This window comes from Diadema setosum, chromosome 19 (genome assembly GCF_964275005.1).
Source record: "Diadema setosum chromosome 19, eeDiaSeto1, whole genome shotgun sequence".
NCBI classification, from domain to species: domain Eukaryota; kingdom Metazoa; phylum Echinodermata; class Echinoidea; order Diadematoida; family Diadematidae; genus Diadema; species Diadema setosum.
The window spans coordinates 21,982,216-21,988,251 of NC_092703.1; the positions used below are offsets into that span (position 1 = coordinate 21,982,216).

The 6,036-nt window shown below is 37.5% G+C and overlaps 1 long non-coding RNA gene across 1 annotated transcript; it reads left to right on the top strand.

Annotated features, from left to right (window-relative positions):
- Nucleotides 1-2,321: 2,321 nt before the first annotated feature.
- Nucleotides 2,322-4,039, top strand: LOC140243109 (uncharacterized). The gene is made up of 3 exons (XR_011902168.1): nucleotides 2,322-2,505; nucleotides 2,804-2,935; nucleotides 3,781-4,039. It is a non-coding gene; the product is annotated as an uncharacterized lncRNA (long non-coding RNA).
- The last annotated feature ends 1,997 nt before the right edge of the window (nucleotides 4,040-6,036 follow it).

The following is a 6,036-nucleotide window of genomic DNA, read 5'->3' on the forward strand; positions in this document are numbered from 1 at the left end:
TGTTGAAGAGAGTATCATTTTAGAAACTCCCATAAAGTATTGAAAGTGGAAGGTAACATTTAGTACATTTTTATTGACCGTTAGATTTTGAATTGAATTTTTTTCGGGGCTCACTGTAAAGTCCAGTACATTACTAGGCTAGGACTTAAATTTTAAATCTTTCTTACGACTTAAAATATTTTAAGTCTTTAAGACTTATTTTAGGTGGCTTCGATTAAAAGTTGAGTGTCGAAGCTGTTCGCAATCTAAATCTAACAAGGACTTAAACTTTCAGCCAATCAGATGACTTGTAAATGACGTCATGCGCTATCTTGAACCGCCTAAAACCGGAATTGGCGCTGGCCGTCACTTTGCTTCATGCGATGCTAGATAGCGTAGTCATACACACACATTCAGTGCACAATATGTGTATGTACTTGTACCTACCATGTTTGCAAACAAACGCTATTGACTCGAACAGTTGAGTTGGTCTTGAAGGCAGAAGTCATGCTGGCCGGAGTTTTTTGAGGGCATGATCTGACGGAAGCTTGACCAAGTTGCATAAAGGTGAGCATATTACTGTATGAATGCTTAAGAATGTGTTTGATAGCTCTGGGACTCAGTAACCAAAGATAAAAGATGTTAAGATGTGCACTAACCGCCCTACATTTTTGGCGAGTTTGAGCCTTGCCGCTGTATACAGCGCTGTCCATCCCTGAAGCGCCAGTGCTAACGTTAGCTGTTCATGGCTAATTAGTAATGTGTCTATCCAAACATTGTAACAAGTTACATGAAGGCTAACGTTATACTAGTATTGTGGGGGCTCTATTTCGGTGAAACTGCAAGTACAAGTGTGATAATACAGGGACTCTTATAAAGCGCCCATTCTACCTAATGATTTACGATGTTGGTGTCTTGACTGAAAGGTAAAGCTATGGGCATAACAGGCTACTGTAGCGTAGGCCTAACTGTCGTCTAACACTGAGTAGGAGCCTAACAGTAACAAGTTAGTGTCAGTTCACCCCTTCCTACACTCTTGTAAGGTTTAATTTATCAATTTCTACGTAGAAAGGCACAGTTCTAGGCCTTATCATGCCCTATGCTGTGATAAAATGTAGGGCATATGCTGTTAGATGGGTTTTATTTTTAACGTTGTGTTTAGGCCACCAATAGTACGTAGACCCTATATGGGCGCTACAATAGAACTGCGACCAGCCCAAACACGAAGCCCCCTGTGTGATGAGCGCCCCAGGGTTTAGGGCGCCAATGTTGCAATGCCAGTGCAGTGGCGTCAAGCTCTGAACTTTAAAAACTTCTATCGCATGGGCCATATTGGCTGACATCACCAATTTCTATTGACTCCCATATTAAAATAGGGGGTCTACAATTAATAAACAGTTTCTGTTCCACTGCATGACTAGGTCTACTGAGTCTGATGTCACAATGAACAATTACCTTTGGCGTGTGCACTCAACACTCTTACTATCAAGCGTGCATCATGTCACTCATTTTACTGGAATAATCAACTTCAATGCTACTTGCACTCGGCTGCGTACATGTGTATGTAATGTGAATGTGCTACTGATTTGCATTCCATGAAAATACTTCTACTATTATTACTACCACTCAGTAGTAGGCCTGGACACCTAGGCCTTATGGTTGCCATTTCTGCACTGAATTCAAGACTCTTTCTTGAACTAGTAAGTCTGTTAGTGTTATTGTTGAAGGCGTTGTATGAAACAAATAATGTATGGAATTAACTCGTGCAATGGAACAAGATTTCGCACCTGGATAAAGGTAATCTACTCCAGTCTTTCTCTTTGTAGCATAATCAATGTGGTGATCTGTGTTTGAGTAGAAGGATCTAGACTTAAAAATTCTACAGATCTACACTTCTGGCTGAGATGTATGCATTAAGCATCACATACACCAGTGAGAGAATGTAGTGAAGTTTTACAATATATGAGGCCTTTTTTTATTTTTTACTTTTAATATTTTTTAAGATAAAGGGAATGCAAATTACCTGTTATTTGTATAATTTGTACTCCAAGGAGTACTCTGTCAGGACTATCCCTTCTTGGTGTTTAGATATGCAAGACATCCCTGGTATTTCTAAAAATTGATTTTAACGATAACATCTGAAACAAAAATCAGAGATATCGGTCTCATTTTTTCCTCCAGCATGAAATACAACCCTCGAGACCAATAAGAAATAATTAATTACATAAAAATCTAGAAGTGTGGCTATGACGACCGTTTATACCCCGAAGCATATTTGTTTTCTTCCTTTTTTTTTTTTGTCAAGCGTTTCTGTTTTTTATTTTCCACTTCCTTATCACTGATATTTCACAGTTTTTGTGTTTATTTTCAGATCAATGCGGACTTTGCCCAGTTGTACCGAGAAAAGTGCAGGAGATGGTGAACAGATGGGGGCCATTTTATGTCAATAGAATCTTGCACTTGCCAAGCGAAACCACCCTTAGTTGCAAGACATCGTAAGAAGATGTGAAGACATGGATGGAGACAGTAAGTCCTTCCGCCAATCCTCATAGATCTTGTGGCATTGATTATAATTACTGGAACAATTTCTGTCCAAAGTGTAAGAGTAAAACTTACTCATTTGTTTATGCTTCATTGCTATTACACATTTCAGGAAAGTGAATGTGCACGAGTTTGCTCTTCATAAACTGATATTGATAATAAGTCGAAAACTGAATGTTAGGGATTGTCAGAGCTGATACAATACGTCATATCTAATATGTTAAAGAGAATGGGTGAAATACTTAAAGTTGAAAAAAAAATTGTATTGTGTTTCATTCTATAGGAATTTTGTGGAATGTCACTACTTGCAGCGATGCTTCACAGACCCAACATCCCCATGTAGAAGAAAGGGAGAGGACCTCTCATGCTCCCGAGGGATGCCCAGCAGTACCTGGTGCAGAATGACTATGTGCCTGTAAGTACGGTATATGCTTAATGTTTATAGACTTGAAATCAGTTCATGATCAAATCACTGAGCTTCCAATTTTGAGAATTATCAATATGCATGTTTCATTGGGCTTTTAAGTACCAGCTCATGTTTAGAGAAGAATATTTGAGCTTCGTATCTTACAAAGCAAGACTCGTGTAGAATCTGCAAGTACTCAGTAACAGGTGGAATTTAAAAATCTGAATTTCTCATGCTGTTGTGAGAAATGCAAAGTTTTCTTCTCTGATATATCAGTGTTTTTGAAGCGATTCTTCTCAAACAAACTTTAGAACATTCAGCAATGAGTATTGTGAAGGGGTATCTACCGTGTTTTGACAGTTTTCTTTTAAATTCATTAAATTACGGATTAAAAATGCATGCTGACTTCTATTGATTTGTAATAATATGTACATCAAATATCTTATGAGTCTGGAACATGTAAATATCAAGTAGGCCCCACCCCGATGATGGCAAAAAGTAATCTGATTTCTGGGAATTTTTTTCAAGGCTTTGAGGTTTACCAGATCAGTGAGACAAAATGTTTTAAAATAATATGTTCCAAAATATATCAGAAACATTTACTTGTACATCACAAACTAAAAGTTATGTGATGAATATGTTATTAGTACATTGTATTTAAGATCAATATGTAAAATTATATTTTAATATTTTTTTTTCCCTCCAGAGTGCCCTCTCACTGAGAACTTAACTTCCCTCTATGTGATGCAAAGTTTATTTGATAATAATTGCAGCCTTTGTCATTTGCTCAAACGATTCAAGTGAAATTTAGTTCGAAATATCAGTACTGCTATACATGTTTAATCTCTTTTCAGGTAGGAACCAATGTTCATGGCATTGCTGATGCAGAGACTCCAACCCCAGCCCCAAGCATCTTCTGATCTGGAGATTCTCCCACCTGAAAGCCCTAACAAACGGGAAACGCCAAGTTGATCCGCGCGAAACGTATACATCACGAGCGAGAAGCGCAAAGTTCAGTGATGCTAAAGATGCCACCTTCAGCCAGCCCTGCTTAGTCAGATAAGGGAGTGACTAGACGTACATCCAGTATTTTCTCATCCTGGACAAGACCATACTAAGTCCAGGCTGCAGATGACCGGAAGCAAGAATTTGACAGACTCTTTAAAGCCCACTGTGTCTTCATCGTCAAATATGCTTGGGTGCTTGAAGCATTTTTTGATTTTGTGGCGGCATATTCATGTACTGCTACAATCCCGAGTGAGGGCTTCGTTCTGGGCATTAGCCACGAACTTCAAGAACACGTCAGTGTATGATGCTAGTAAGATTTTCCGACATTGTGCCACAAACCCATGCACACAATAAGCATATCTGACTTGCCCTGATGTGCAGCAAAGTTTTCTTAATTTTCGGTAAATTCTTAAATCAAAGTAACACAGGTAAAATGCTGCAATGTTTCCTTTGAAGATACTATCATGCATAATGTTTGACTCATGGATATTGAGTTATGTTGTGTGCCTCACTTTTCCATTTATATTGAGCTACAAATCCATGCACACAAGAAGCATGTCTGTCATGCCCTGGTTGTAGTAAAGTTTCCTTGTAATTTTTTTTGTGTGCATTTTTAAATGAAAATAACACAATAAGGAAAGTTAATGCCGCAATGTTTCCTTTAGAGGTGCTATCATGTATGTGTGTGCCTCACTTTTGCATTTGCATTGCTACGTGAACATTTAAACAATGTTTCAAGTTTTTATACATGTCCAGTTTCAATTTATTTATTGTTCATCTTTGGCTTGTTTTCTGTATATTATGTCTGGTTGATGATGAAAAAAAAAAAGTAATGCCAGATCCGCATTGATTTAAATTGAAAGAAGAAAGTTTAAGTTCCCCTGAACAATTTTGTAATTATTCAACGATTACCTAATTTTCATCACTCCCACAGTGTTGTTGAGCCATTGTCCATCACATTTATTGAGCGCTGATTTGTTGCTATTTTCATTATGACATTGTGGCTAAACACTTTAATATGAAACTCTCTATTTATAAAGAAATAAACTTTGGTTTTCCAGCCAAAGTATGTGCTTGAACCCACGAGGAAGGATAGATTCAGCGCAGATGGGCACCTTAAACAAATTTAGAGCATTTGACTTGAAATTTGGCACACATGACCACTATGGTATATAGATATGGAAACAATGTGGTGAGCAATGCGTTGCCATGGTAACAGCTTTTTTTAAACCAAAAAACATACAAAAATATTGTGGATTCAGCTAACTTCCTTTAGTCTTCGAGCATTTAGCTAGAAATTTGGCACAAAAGACCACTGTGGTATGTAGATGTGTAAACGTATTCTTTCGTAAGTGTCGATCAATGTGTTGCCATGGTAACGGCATATTTTGAATGAAAATCGTACAAAAATATTGTGGATTCAGTTAACTCCCTCACTCTTTGAGTAATTGGCTTGACATTTGGCACATGCAACAACTTTAGCATATAGATGTGCAAACTTAATCTTTCATCAACGGTGAACAATGCGTTGCCATGGTAACAGCATCTTTTCACTAAAATGCATACAAAGATATTGTGGATTCAGGTAACTCCCTCAGTCTTTGAGCATTTGGCTTGAAATTTGGCACATGCAACCATTGTAGTTCAGAAATATGCAAACTTCATATTTCATCATTAAACAATCTGTTGCCATGGTAACGGTGCATTTTCCATGAAAATCATACAAACATTTCGATTCTCCTGTCTCTGTTTAGAGCCTTTTTGGCTTCAAATTTGGCACATGTTACCTCTACATTACCTAGATGTGCAAAAAATCTTTTGTCAGTGTGGAAAATGTGTTGCCATGGTAACAGTATATTTTGCATGAAAATGATACACTAATGTGAATTCAACTAAACCCCTCACCCTTTTAGCATTTAGCTTGAAATTTGGCACATATGACGGCTATGATATAGGGCCTATAGTTGTGCAAACTTCATTTTTTTCTTAATGTCCAACATTGTGTTGCCATGGTTACACAATTTTTAGTAAAAACCATAGAAATCGTCAGTTTATCTATCTTGCTCACTCAGTTTTTGAGCAATTGATTTGAGAGGTGGAAC